We start from the raw sequence: 15,142 nt of genomic DNA, 5'->3' as shown, positions 1-15,142 counted from the left end.
GTAAAGGTCTTAGCACAGTGCCTGGCATACAGTAAGTGTTTAATACATGCTTCTTCACACTTCCCCTTTAACATAAATGTTTTAGTCAACAAGTGTTTAAGAAGTATCTGCTATTTGCCAGTGCACTGTGTTTGAGATACAAAAAGAAAAATGAAACATTCCCTCCTCTTAGGCAGCCTTCATTCGAACAGGGAAAACAATGTATCTAGTCATCTACAAAGTGCCTTTCAAGCATAGAAGGGGTAAATGTGGACAGAACATCTTAAACAAATGGCCGCTTAAGCCCCAGTGAAAGTTTTCCAATACTCAAACTGAGTCCCAAAGCAGTCTATTATACTGTTTATATGGCTCCAACTGTTAGGAGCTTTATCCTTCTGTCATGCAGGAATCTATCTCTGCACCTTGAAGTCATTGCTCTAAGTTCTACCGTCTAGGACTCTTGTCCCTCCAAAGTTTTCTGCTCTTTTTTTTGCTACATAACCTCAGTCTCTGCAAATGACCTGCTTCTCGTCAGGGACTGCAGTTTTATCTTCCTGGATTCTTCCTTTGGGACACATTATATCCCAGCAAACCTTTAAGCACCATCAATCAATCAGTCATCAAGAATGTATTTGGAATTCCCAATTGTGTTTGGGCAGCACTATGTCCTGGCAATACGAATGTGAAAGTGAAACGAGTTCTCCCTTTACAAGCATCTCTAAGAAATAATGTGTGTTTATGTGAAGGGTGTATGTACTGGGGTGGAGTGATCATTAGATTCTGCATGAAATGTAAGAGAATGTGTCAACTGTAAGTTTCACTTTTAAACTTCTGCTTTTCATTGGATTAATGTATTTAGTGCACATTAAAGATAACACATCAGTGAGGGCTCATTAACAGCATAGTCTGAATAGTGCAAGAACATGTGGTACTTGTTTAAATTGAATTTTATTTTATTTCCAAGTTTAAATTCTCTTCTTTACAAATCGCCTCCTTTTCCCTCATTGAGAAAGAGACAAACAAAACTCACTACACATGGACAGTGAAGCAACAAAAATTAGCACATTGGCCATGTGAGACACACACACAGACACATACAGTAGTGTACATATGTATAGACACACAGAATTATGTACGTATGTATTGACACATACACACACACACACACACATATACTTATGTGCCTGTATATACACATACATGCATATTCTTGCATACACTCATATGTGTATTTACCTATACCCACAAAAGCCCAAATCTTTACTCTCAGTCCACCACCTCTCTATCTGAAGCTTCATGATGTTTCACCATGAGTCCTCTAGAATTGCAGTTTGTCATTGTGTTCATCAGAGTTCAGTTCTGTTCGCTTCACTTTCTATCATTCATGGGTTTTCCAGGTTCCTCTTACACCAACTCCTTCATTATTCCTTGTAGCACAATAGTATTCCACCACATTGATGTGCCACAATTTGTTCAGCCATCTCCCAATTGACCATCATCCCTCATTTTCTATTTTTATTTCATCATAAAAAGAATGGTAGAAATATTTCTGTACCTATGATTCTTTTTTATTTTTCTTTGATCTCTTTGTTATTCAGACATACCAATGTATCACTGAGTCTAAGGTTTCCAATAGCTTTTAGGAGTAGTTTGAAATTCTTTCCAAAATAGATAGACAAGTTCACAGTTATACCAAGTGCATCATTAGTACCATTTTCTCACAACCTCACTAGCACATATCATCTTTTTTGCGAACTTGACAATATGGTGGGGTATGAGGTGGTATCTCCTACTTGTTTTAATTTGCATTTCTGTAGTTCTTAGTGATATAGAGCATGTTTCACGTGGCTATTAACAATTGGGATTGTGGGGTGTCCCTGTGCTAACGCTGGACGCAGTGGCCATTGGTCACTTTGCCCATTACTGAGTTCTGGGTCATAGGTCTGTGCCAAGGGTGTAGTGGCCCTATCTGAGTAGAGGTCCTACTTCTGGGGAGGGGCAGTGGTGCTCACCAGAGAGTAGAGACCATACTTGGGTAAGGACAATAGTGTAAGTGAGAAGAGTGGTAAGCACAACTGTAGCTGGATCATATTACCTTAGAAGTACTAAAAAATTACAGACCTCCTGAGCTAGCTATGAAAACATCAGGGTGAAAAAGTCTGAAGCTCAGGCCAGTGACTCCTCCCCCCAGCCAGGTGAGCAGATCCCACCTCTAACTAAAAGTCCAAAATCAAAAATTGGCTGTAAAAATGAGAAAACAGCCACAAAAAGAAAACCTGACCATAAAAAGGAGCTGTGTTGACAGGGAAGCTCAGGGCACAAACTCCCAAGGAGCCATGCCTGAGGAGAGATTGGTGGCTGAGCTTGGTACTCTCTGGGACCATGCAGCCTTGTGTTCACTGTCACCGTGTTCTGCCCTAATGCTTTGGGATCCCTCTGCTGACTTCCATTTCTTCCTTGAGAAATGCAATCAATTCCCCACTACTATTGCCTTTCATAGGGCATGTTATAGAACCACTGCTTTATTATACTTCCCATTCTTGTGACTCCTCAGATCAAAACTCCCTTACCTGCCTCCATACAGGCATATTTTCCTTCTATGTGTCATCATCCACTATTATTAGAATGATGACAATTTGAGGACATGAATAGTATCACTTTCGTATTTCTGTTGCAAGTGTTTAGCATTGTGCTTAGTACAAAATGAGTCTCACAAATGTTTTTCATTCATTATATTACTTCACAGATTCTGGGGCAAAGTGAAGAATTTGTTACTGTTTCACAATTGGTAACTTTGACCCACTCTGAAAGGGTAGGTGGTCAATGCACAGAGAACATTAAGGAAGAAGAATGTTCTGATCATTTGTTTTGAGACACATTCAATTTTTCTAAAAGAACAAGGGGAAATGTGTTATTAATTAAAATGTGCTATTAAAAATCATAAATGCAGAGCTCTATAATTCTGTTTGGAAATAATGTGGAGGAGCCTCTTTCCTTCCTTAGACCTCTGAATATGCATGAAGAGGCAATAATAAAAGCAATTAATATTCATATTACAAATTAGGAAACTGAGGTTCAGAGTATAGAGCTTTGTATGTAGTAAATAGCACGTTAAAACTTGAGCTGCAATCTAGGTCTCAGCATCCTGCCCAGAGCAGTCTTCACAAGATATTGCTTCATGCTGCCACGGTTGTTCCCTTGTTGGTTGCTACAGACACTTGCTCTCAGCCTGTCAATCTGATGATCTCAGGTAGCGATTAGGAACACAGATGATTCAACTAGTTCACCTCTAGAGGCATTACTCATGTCTCAATCTGTACCAGCAAGTTGACTCTTTTTTCTTGATTTTCAGTCCATTATTTTCATTTCTTTCCCAAATTTGTCTTCCACTTTATTCATTTGTTTTTTAGATGCTTTCAAACCTCTTCCAAGAACTGTTTTTGGCCTGAGACCAAATTACATTTTTCTTTGAGGTTTCACATATAGCCATTTTGACACTATTGTCTTCTTCTAAGTTTATGCCTTCATCCTATGTATCACGATAGTAACTTTCTACAGTCAAGCTCTTTCTTTCTTCAGTCTTTTTTGCTCATGTATTGTGCCCTTTTTTGTGACTTGGAGTTTTTATGTGTAAGTTGGGCTCTGGTTCTGTGTCTTACTGCTGGCTTTCACTGGGCTTAAGGCTTAGCTGATTGCTTTCTCTGAGAAGGGTAGGCTTCCCTATTTGCTTGTACTAGAGTGTAGGACATCCCCTTTGGCCTCACGTAGGGGTAGGATTTAGCCACTGGCCTGCTGCAAGCTTACTGCTGGGGTGCTGTGATAACAAAGTTTTTCTGGTGGCTGGCCCTGGAGAAGTAATTTTGCTGCTGATGTGCCCAAGGGATGGGGCCTGCCACTAGGTTGCTATGGAACCAGGGTCTCTATACTGGTTGAACTCAGAGGTGGGTCTTGATGTTGGCCAGCCCCCAGGATAGGGTTTCTCTACTTCAGTGGGGTCGAAGCCTCACTAGTAGCTGGGGGTAGTGTTGCAAGGGTGGGGTCATGCTATGCTGCACAGACTGCTCACTAGCCTAGGGAGCTGCTGGTTTGCAGGAAGATGGGGGATCCCTGGTGGATTGCCTCAGGCTTGGCGCCTTGATGAAGGTCCCCTACTATGAGGCTGTCTTCTGTTGCTGCTCTTGGACCTTGCTCCATTCCCACACCAGTGAGACAGACCTTTCCTGCCATGCTGCTAAGCTGCGTTCCTGCTCCTACATCAATTCTGAGGTGGTTTTCTCCTTGTTTGCAGGAGAATTTGGAAGGGCTCCAGAGGGTTCCTTCCTCACTCCTCCATCTTGGCACTGGAAGACTCTGGAACAATACTTTTATGCCATAAGAAATGAGGAAAGGCATGGTTTCAGAAAAACCTAGATTTGTATGAATTGATGCAAAATAAAGTGAGAAGAACCAGAACAGTGTACACAGTAGCAGCAATATTGTAAAGATAATAAACCCTGAAAGATTTAAAAACTCTGGGCAATGCAATAATTTAACCACAATTGCAAAGGACTGTTAAAGAAAAAAAGATTATCCACCTCTGGATAGAGAAAATATAGATTCAGAAAATAGATTAAAGCAGTTTTTTTTCCTAGTTATTATTCTTGCTTTTTTGGAATACAGCTAAAGTGAAAATATATTTTTGTGGCTTCATAGATATAACAGGTATAATATGTTTTGCCTTCTCATGCAGGAGGGATGGAGGGAAGAAGTGAATTTTGAACTGAAAATAAAAATTAGATTCAGAAATATAGGAATTAAACTTTGTGGTACAAATAAAACCAAAAGAATACATTCAGATGAAGGAATTGCAGTTCACAATTGAGTGTAAAACTTATGAATGTCAGCAAGACAGGAGTAGTTGCTGTCTCTTTTAATAGGTGAGGTGGAGTTTAGAAACAGACTATGTAAATTGAGGAATTGATGAGTTATGGCATTAAAGGAATTATCAACAGGTCTTTTGAAAACAAATGGTGTAGTATCAGGAATTGAGGTGCAGGAAAAACAAAAGTGAGTGAAGCACTGGATTCAGTAATGAAGAAGGGAAAATGTTCAAGGCAGGGATAATGTCATATAACAGCCAGGGAAATGGAGATTCACTGACTGATTTTGGATAATATGGACATCAAAGGGAGAGAGAGAGAGAGAGAGAGAAGAGAGAGAGAGAGAGAGAGAGAGAGAGAGAGAGAGAGAGAGAGAGAGAAATTGCTGAATGATAGATGTTGCGAGAAAGCCAAAGAGCAGCACTGTGGAGCAAAAAATACTCTGAAACAGCCACTATAAAAATTAATGAGGCATTGGGGGAGGGGGGAACATGACAGAAAGTGTAGGTTGTACTAGAACATGTTATGGAGGAACAAGTTTCATGTGGAAGCAAGTAGGTCTTAGTGAGTGTTAGAACAGGAAAGGAGTGAGAAGTTTGAAGTTTAAGATGAAAAAAACTTTATAAGTTACGCAACAGGCATTCCAAAGAATGCAGGGAATGGGGTATCAAATATTGAGTCGATATTGATGGGAGAATTGAGGAAGATGACAGTGAGGAAGGAAATATATGATATTGATGAGGGGGGGGTAGTATTTGGAACCTGGCACTTCAGTATAAGTGATATTATTAAAAAAAAGAGGATGAAGGTGTCTAAAACATTTTATTAATAGTCTAGAAGGGACATCAGTGAATGGCAAGATGTCTGCTAAAGAAGACAGGTGATTAGAAATGTCAGTGTCATTGTTCCATGGTGATTTCATCATAAGTTGTGGTTTCCATGTCTTGGAAAGAGTCAGAAAACTCATTTGAAGGCAGGCACGAAAAGAAGAAGGCATGGTGTAGAATTCTGAGGTCCTAGACAGCAGGGAAGAGGTGAAATGTCATAGGGACCCTTTCATATTGGGATGCTTATACTGGAAATTGATTATACCTCTGAGAGGCATTAGCAGACAATGATCCAGAATGTTTCCCGCCCCTGGAACTTACTTTATTCTTTATACTTTCCTGGGTGTTTTTGTCAGGCCTCTGCAGGATCATGTAACACTTGGGAATACAGATGCAGTTCGGTAAACCAGCACCGGGTGCCAGGATGGAGAAGATTTCCACAGTAACCGTGGCCTTGCCCTTGGTGCTCTGGTGTGTGGGGAGGAAGGAGACCCACACACTGCAGAACACCAACATGCTGAATGTGATGAACTTGGCTTCATTGAAGGTGTCAGGCAGGCTCCAGGCCAGGAAAGCCACTGTGAAGCTGCACAGTGATAGGAATTCCATGTAGCCCAGGACAGAGCAGAAGGCAAAGTGAGAGCCCTCATTGCACTTCATGATGATGTGGCCAGGTTCAGAGTGTGGGTCCACATCAGGAAAGGGGGAGAGGTTCCCAGCTAGGTGGCACAGAGAACCCCTTGAATCCCAGAACAGATAATGGCAACAGAGTTAGAGACCCTGGATTGCACCTATAGCCTGCTCCTGCTCCCTGGTATTGTAACCCTAAAGGCCAAGACAACCGTGATGGTTTTGGCCAAAATGGAGGACATGGCTACAGTAAACACAACTCCAAATGTTGTTTGTCAGAGGAGGCAGGTGACTGAAGTAGGACGGCCAATGAAGAGCAGGGAGCAGAGGAAACAGAAGATGAGGGAGATGAGGAGAGTATAGCTGAGAGCCCGGTTGTTGGCTTTTACAATGGGGGTGTCTTTAAATTTCAAAATTGCTCATCCAGTTGCAAATACCCAGAGAATTAAAGATGTCATTAGAGAAAAGGAAAGAGCCACACAGATCAGAGTCATCCCCAAAGGTTCTGAAATGTCCAGGTAAGTCATACCCTTGGGGAGGCATTGATTTCTTTCCTTATTGGAATACTCATCTTCTGGGCACTTCACACAATGCTTCATATCTGCAAGAGACAAACAAGGTCTTAGGATTTTAAATGTAACAAATGTTTCCCACCCCCATATACAGAAAATAGGTAAAATTGCTCAAAAAAGTTATTTCTTTTTTCAGAACACATAATAGCTCTTTCTGTGCTAGGAGATGGCATTGAAAAGTAACCTAGTGCCCAGTCCTGGCTTATTCTATCTATAGTCATTAGTGTTAAATTTGACTTTGTTTTTCTAGTATTCAGATTTCCTAATTGAATACAAGCTTTTCCTATGGGTCTATTGTTATAGTACAATGACATAGAAAGTGGAGCCCTTCCTTCTCTCAATTCTTTCTGACTCCATTATGTTATAGCAATAACTCTACATTGAGATGGTATGATAAGTTTGCTACATACAAAGCTATAAATCAACAGTTCAGTATCTGCTGTGGGCCAGATATTTAAGTTGTAAACTCAAAGAATTAAGCAATACCTACAGATAGGGGCCTTACCTTCTAATAGGATATAGGTAATAGTACAACATCTCATCTTTTCCTGAATTTATTCATTTCCATATGTCAGTGTAAGTTGGAGCCAAATGAGTAAATCAGTCAAGTTATCCACCCTTAATAAATTAAATGATAATGAGTTACTCCCTGATTCCTTGATCTGGTGACAATACACCTCAACTGTTCACTAGGTGTAATTGATGCATGGAAACATTTCTTTCTTTTTAATATAAATTTATTTATTTTTAGTTTTCTACATTTACTTCCACAAGATTTTGAGTTCTAAATTTTCACCCCATCTCGCCCTCCCCCCACCCCAAGATGGCATGCATTCTGAATATCCCTTCCCCTAGTCTGCCCTCTCTTCTATCTCTCCCCCCTTCTCTTAGCCCCTTCCCCTTCTATTTTCTTGTAGGGCAGGATAGACTTCTGTACCCCATTTCCTGTATTTCTTATTTCCCAGTTGCATGTGAAAACATTTTTTTAAACATGTGTTTTTAAAACTTTGGGTTCCAAATTTTCTCCCTTCCTCCCTCCCCACCCACCCTCATTGGAAAGGCAAGCAACTCAACATAGGTTATACATGTGCAGTTATGCAAAACACTTCCATAGTAGACATGTTGTGAAAAACGAACTCTATTTCCCTTAATCCTATCCTGCCCTCCCATTTATTCTATTCTTTCTTTTGACCCTGTCCCTCCTCAGAAGCATTTGCTTCTGGTTACCCCCTTTCCCAATCTGCCCTCTTTTCTATCATCCCCTGCTGTCTTGTCCCCTTCTCCCCCTATTTTCCTGTAGGGTAAGATAGATTTCCATACCCAATTGAATGTGTATGTTATTCCCTCCTTAAGCCAAATCCTATGAGAATAAGATTCACTCATTCTCTTTCATCTTCCCCCATTTCCCCTCCACTGTAAGAGCCTTTTCTTTTCTTTTGTGAGATAATTTACCCCATTCTGCCTCCTCCTTTCTTCTTGTCCTACTATAATCCTCTCTCATCCCTTAATTTTATTCTCCAGATATGACCCCTTAATCTTCAACTCACCCTGTGCCATCTGTCTATCTATCTATCTATCTATCTATCTATCTATCTATCTATCTATCTATCTATCTACATAGATGTAATTTTTCCCCTCCAACTACCCTAATGCTGACAAAGGTCTCATGAGTTATAAATATCTTCTTTCCATGCAGGAATGTAAAAAGTTCAACCTTAATAAGTCTCTTATGATTTCGCTTTCCTGTTTTTACCTCTTCGTGTTCCACTTGAGCTTGTATTTGAAAGTGAAATTTTCTATTCAGCTCTGGTCTTCTCATCAAGAATGCTTGAAAGTCCTCTATTTCAATGAATGACCATTTTTTCCCTTGAAGTATTATACTGAGTTTTGCTGGGTAGGTGATTCTTGGCTGTAATCCTATCTCCTTTGCCCTCCGGAATATTATATTCCATGCCCTGCGGTCCTTCAATGTAGAAGCTGCTAAATCTTGTGTTATCCTGATTGTGTTCCCACAGTACTTGAACTGTTTCCTTCTGGCAGCTTGTAGTATGTTCTCCTTGACCTGGGAACTCTGTAATTTGGCTACAATATTCCTAGGAGTTTTCGTTTGGGGAGCTCTTTCAGGAGGAGATTGATGGATTCTTTCGATTTCTATTTTGCCCTCTGGTACTAAAATATCAGGGCAGTTTTCCTTGATAATTTCCTGAAAGATGATGTCTAGGCTCTGTTTTTTTTTTGATCATGGCTTTCAGACAGTCCAATAATTTAAAAATTCTCTCTCCTGGATCTATTTTCCAGGTCAGTTGTTTTTCCAATGAGATATTTCACATTGTCTTCTATTTTTTCATTTTTTTGGATTTGTTCTATAATATTGATTTCTCATAAAGTCTCTAGCTTCCAATTGCTCTATTCTAATTTTTAAGGAAGTATTTTCTTTAGTATTATTTTGGACTTCCTTTTCCATTTGACCAATTTTTCTTTTTAGGGCATTCTTCTCCTCATTGGCTTTTTGAACCTCTTTTGCCATTAGTTAGGCTATTTTTTAAGGTGTTATTTTCTTCAGTATTTTTTTGGGTCTCCTTTAGCAAGCTGTTGACTTGTTTTTCATGATTTTCTTGCATCTCTCTCATTTGTCTTCCCAACTTTTCCTCTACTTCTCTTACTTGCTTCTTAAAATGCCTTTTGAGCTCTTCCAAGGCCTGGGACCAATTCATATTTTTCTTGGAGGCTTTGTATGTAGGAGCTTTGACTGCGTTGCCTTCTTCTGGTTGTATGTTTTAATCTTCTTTGTCACCAAAGTAAGATAATATGGTCTGACTGTTTTTGCACTGCTTGCTCATGATCATGGCCAATTATTTGAGTTATAAACTCTTTGTTAAGGTAAGAGTCTGCTTCCAATGTGGAGAATGTGCTGTCCCAAGCTTCGGGGGTTTGTATAGCTGTTTTCAGAGATACTTGTAGAGACCTGTAAATTTTCAGTTCTTGCAAGGTGGTATGATAATGGATGAGGTGTTTACTCTTTTCCTGGCCTATGGTCTAGTCTGTTAGTGACCAGAAGCACTCCTTTCTGTCCTGGAGCTGTGAGGATGGTTTTCTCTCCGCAGCCACTACAAGGTCCACCACGCCAGCACCATGCCTTGCCCTAGGACTGCCAGCCAGAACTGTGACCCAGATCCAAGCATGAGCAAAGCAAGAGATTCCTGCCTCGGCACTGGCAAAGAGATCCCTGCAGTCCCCCTCTGATCAGCCACTCGATTCCCCCTCAGTCTGTGGGCTGGAAGCTCAGGACACAGCCACTGCCCAGGGACTGGTGCTCAGTGTTCTGCACTCTGCAACTGGCTCTGAGACCTACCTTCTCTCTCCCCTCCTAAACAGCCTTTTCCCACTGACCTTCTAAGTTATCTTTGGTTTTCCTGGGTTGAGAGGTCTGGAAACCGCCACAGCCGCCCTGATTCAGTTGTCTGAGTCCTGATCCAGGTTCACTATGTTATGCACACCCATGCGACACTGAGCTCCTCTCCCATCCCTGTGCTATATACCTTTCTGATCAACCATCCAGGTTGTCTTGGGCTGGAAATTTTCTTCACTCTGTCTTTTTGTGGGTTCTGCTGCTTGAGAATTTCTTTAGAGCCATTTTTTATAGGTATTTGGAGGGCTTTGGGGGAGAGCTCAAGCAAGTCACTGCTTTCACTCCGCCATCTTGGCTCCACCTTGAAACATTCTATATGAGACAGGACACTGGATTGGGGTTGTTGAGGGGATTATCCTCATTTTCAGGAGCCTGTACGATTTGAAGGCCATAGTTGGGCTCAGAATAACTCGTTTTTGGTAGTGGAGAGAGGAGAGACTATTCCAAATAAGCCTCTTCAATGTCATGCATTGGTTGCACAAGAGTAGAGTGTTGAGTCCTAGACTTGGTCACAGACTAGTTCTCCCTTCTTTGGCTCAGGGAATCTTGTAAACATCCCTGGTATGAGGAAGACCTGAGTTCAAATCTGGCCTCCAACACTTTTTAGCTGTGTGACCCTGGCAAGTCACTTACCCTGGATTGCCACAAGAAAAAGAAAGAAAATTGTAATTGCTTTTAGTATTCCATGGACTGTTTGCCTCCTCTATGGATCAATGTAAGTCAAGAAAAACAGATGCAACAGATGGGAAGAAAAATGGAAGAGTTTGAACCCAGAAGAAGGGAGCTGACACCTTGGTCAGTCCATCTAGCCCCATGAAATGTACTAGATATCAGTGGCAACCACTGAAGTCATATCAGTAGAATTATTGAGTTTCCTTACCCCAACCTTCTCAAGTACTTAAGAAAAAATTTCCCCATTGAACTATTAGTCATTCCCAGGTGTATTATTTCCCATCCACTGTGGAGGACCCTTCCCTCTCATCCTCTAATCCTGTGCTCATCTCATGAGGTTTAGTACTATGAAGTCATTAGTGTGCAGAGGCCAAAATGATTCTAACATGTGACCTTTCACTGATTGTTTACATTGTTTAAAATCTTAAATGTTTTTAGTATTGGAGTGTGACACTTTCACAGTCTATAAATATATAATAGGGTGTCACACTAGTGAAGTTGCATAGTCAATGACCCAGGTAACCCAGTCCACACTGACTCTGAAAAGAAGGTCAAGGTCTTCTGTGACAGATGGCTTGGAGGGAATACAGAGTCTCTTCCACAGAATTCATGATAGACTTCCCTTTCTAGATCATTTATCAAATTTTAATTTTAAAATACAGCAAGGGGTTGGGATGACAGAATATCCACCATATACCATGGGTACTCATTTCCTCCCAAACCAACACTTGTCTAAAGTTCCTAATGAATGTATCCAACACATATGAACTCAGCTTCCCTTCGTCACACATATTTTGCAGAGTACATACTCCTCCGCACTCTAGCTAACACTATTCCATTGCATGTGAAACCCTAAAAAGACCATAAAATAACATTCTACAAGAGATAGTGCAAGGTAACTACTTTTTTATTTTGTAGGTCCCATTTTTAATAGTACAGTAAAGGTGGACACCATGTTTTAACCATGTATCATTAATCCAATCCACTTGTCCTTGGCCAGAACTCATTGCTGACTCACCTTGCTCCTGGATATCCTATTGCACAGACAGTGATGAGGTTGTTTGTGACCTTAGAGTACAACATTAGTTTATTCTCTTCAAGGGATGGAGGAGGAAAGCTACCTGCAGGCACTTAGTCATCTGATTACAAATCACTCCCTCAGGGCACAGGGAGCAGTTGAAACAGCAGATGGGCTATCCTCCAGAGGGGTTTGCCTGAATCCAGGCTGACAGCTCTCACTGCATGTGGCACAGGGAACCTAGTGACAGGGGAGTAAAAAGCATGATGGCTCTCATAATAAACAGGAGAGAGGATGGTGTGTCATTATCAGAAGGTGAATGATACTGATTTGGGGCAAAGTGATCTTATTTTATAAGAGAAATAAGAGAATTGTTCATATGGCAATGGAGCATGAGGCAGAAGGAGCACTGGGTGGAAAACAGAGACCTGGGTGCTAGTCCCATTTCTGCCACTAGCTGTGGGAAACTGACTGAACCTTTTAAATTTTGTCGATTTTAGTCATTTCTAAGCAGAGGAATTTGAATACAATGCTACCCCACAGTCCTTATTTTTTAGCATTTTGTAATTCTCAGTATCAGCTATGGCTTTTTAATAGTTATGATCCAAGTGACTGAAGGAAATGGAAGTGACTTATCTGAAATAGACTTAATCTGTCTGCATGAAGGATGCAGGACATAGGTAACTCAAAGATGAGACTGATTAGACTGTTCATTATAATTGAAAAGGTGAGTTCCATATCCCATAGAGAAAGAATTTGTTGGGTTCAGAAATCCAATGAGTTTCAGAAATTAGATGTCAAACTTGTTGCTCAGCTCCATAAATGTAAGGTCCTTTAGTGATTAAAAATAAGCTTATTTTTACTGAATTTACATAAGCAGTTGGGTGTCATCATTCAGAAAAATGCTAGATATTTGATGAAAGCACAAACCTTGGGAACAGAGGACACTGGGCCAATCACCACCCTTGTGTGTCTCAGTGTCTTATTTATGAGAAATGACAGGGCTGAGCAAGATGAGCTTCAATGTCCATTCCACCACTATCTCCAATAGTGCTAATGATCCCAAGTTTAAAATCTTCTGATAGATTGCCTATTTGACTTTTTTTCCCACCTAGCAGTTTCCTACAAAGGGAAATGAAATCAGTATGCAGGAGGATTGTCTGCCTCTAAAAAAGAATGTGGAGTGAGCTAAGGAGGGTAAAATGTGTTGCCATGATTAGAGAGTAAGGTTGATATTGCAATTGTTTCTGCCCCTGGTATATGTCTAGGTCCATACTGTGGCCTCCTCATTGATGGTAAAATCTTCACCAGGCTGAGCCTTAGGGTTAAACTGTCCAACTTTCAGTAGAGCTGCAGCATCCTTATTGAACATTACATTGTTGAGGATTTTATACTGAGCCTCAGGGTTTCTGTTCTCATCCATAAACACCTGATCACCTGCACTGTTGTTAAATTGGATCTTCTTTAGAAATGAGTAGAGCTATAAGAGAAGAGAAATCTCAGTCACTGCCTGGTGCTTAAGGTCAGTAATCTCCAGAATGAAGACCTATGAGTTGTTCAGGAAGTCAGTCCATTGTCACAATGATTAAATTAAGTATCTAATAACTGTTTCATCATATGTGGAGAAATTGAAATACAGAGGGATATAAAATGATTCTCTATTCTGAAGGACCTTATATCCCAATTGGAGAGAGAAGATGCATGCAAATAAAAACAGAAGTCATCTCTACAAGCTTTGTCCAAACTCCCATCCTTGCATGTTCTTAAGAAGACTAAATCTACCCCTCAAGCTTCCAGGCAGGTTGCTGAGGAGCTGTTGGTTTCTCTCTCCAGTGCCATTAGTTCAAGTCCCTCTATTTTATTGTGCCCTCCTCAAAGGTAACCACCAGTGATTAATGTCCCATGACAGTTAACGTATTAACATCAGTTAACTTTTACAAAAGGGAATTTACTCTATAGTTATAATAGGAATAGCTGTTCCAAAGCATTATCCCCTGAAGTAGGGATGAGGTTTTATTTTCCCATTTATCACTTCAATTCTTAGGAAGAGTGCATTCATTCTTAAAGCATTTGCCTCCTTTTCACATTGGCACTGTTCTGTCCTGCTGCCTTGCAAACCCAAACCCGTCTGCATTTTCCACGTTTTGCTCTGAAAACTGCAATTATATCACCACTATCATTGCCTCTGGAAAGGTCTAGTCAATGTACTGCCCTACTGCTCCACACACTGCTGTTGTGAGTTCTCAGAACAAATGGCCCCAGACTTCATTGATATGTTGCTTTAAGCCATCATGTCTTGCTTACCTCCTCAAACTTCTCTGCACTCATTGGACTACTCCATATTACTAAATTAGTTCCTTTTTGTCAGTACAAACTTCTGCTTTAAACCCATCAAACTACAGATCTCACTTAACTATTATGATAGCCAGCTGGATCCTAAGGCTATTGGACAACAATAGGTCTCTGCCCAAGCACCACTTAATGTCTATCTTTTGGGCCTTCTAAGCTCAGAGTGACTGTAAATAATAAGTGTTTCTCTTTTGGTCAACAAGCCTGAGGGTCTTCCCCTCCCAGTTTGAGTTTTGTTATTAAAAGGGCCATCCTTTGACTCATTTCTTAAAGAGGCCAATTCAGTGAATGGGCATTATCTCATTCAAAGTGAGAACCTGAAAAGAACTTAGACCAAAGTCTCCTATTGTATCCTGAGCCAACTCCAGGCTTGTTGATGAATATCTGGCCACTGGGCTCAGATGGCTGTGGAGGAGAAAGTGAGGCTGGTGATCTTGCACAGCCCTCTCTCACTGAAATCAAAGTCAATTGCAAGTGATGTCATCAGATCACTCGTATCATGGTCCTCTTGAAGAATGAAGGGCAAATACAATAATGAAAAGGATATGGGCAAGAATATATGTTCTTAGTAGCCATCATGAAAACTACTTAGTACTGGCTAAGAAATAGAATGGTGGATTAGTGGAATAGGTTAGGTACACAAGACACAGTAGTCAATGACTAAAGTAACCTACTGTTTGATAAACCCAAAGACCCCAGCTTCTGAGGTAAGAACTCACTATTTGACAAAAACTGCTGGGAAAACTGGAAAAGAGTATGGCAGAAACTAGGCACAGACCAAAATCTATACCACATACCAAAATAAAGTCAAAATGAGTACATGATTT

General features: G+C 40.6%; 1 pseudogene; it reads right to left on the bottom strand.

Moving 5' to 3' along the window:
* Nucleotides 1-5,908: 5,908 nt before the first annotated feature.
* LOC110202590 (vomeronasal type-2 receptor 116-like) lies at nucleotides 5,909-14,294 on the bottom strand (annotated as a pseudogene).
* Between the last annotated feature and the right edge of the window lie 848 nt (nucleotides 14,295-15,142).

Source organism: Phascolarctos cinereus, unplaced genomic scaffold (genome assembly GCF_003287225.1).
Source record: "Phascolarctos cinereus isolate Bilbo 61053 unplaced genomic scaffold, phaCin_HiC Scaffold_4;HRSCAF=312, whole genome shotgun sequence".
In the NCBI taxonomy this organism is placed as follows: domain Eukaryota; kingdom Metazoa; phylum Chordata; class Mammalia; order Diprotodontia; family Phascolarctidae; genus Phascolarctos; species Phascolarctos cinereus.
This window is presented reverse-complemented; position numbering and strand designations above follow the sequence as displayed.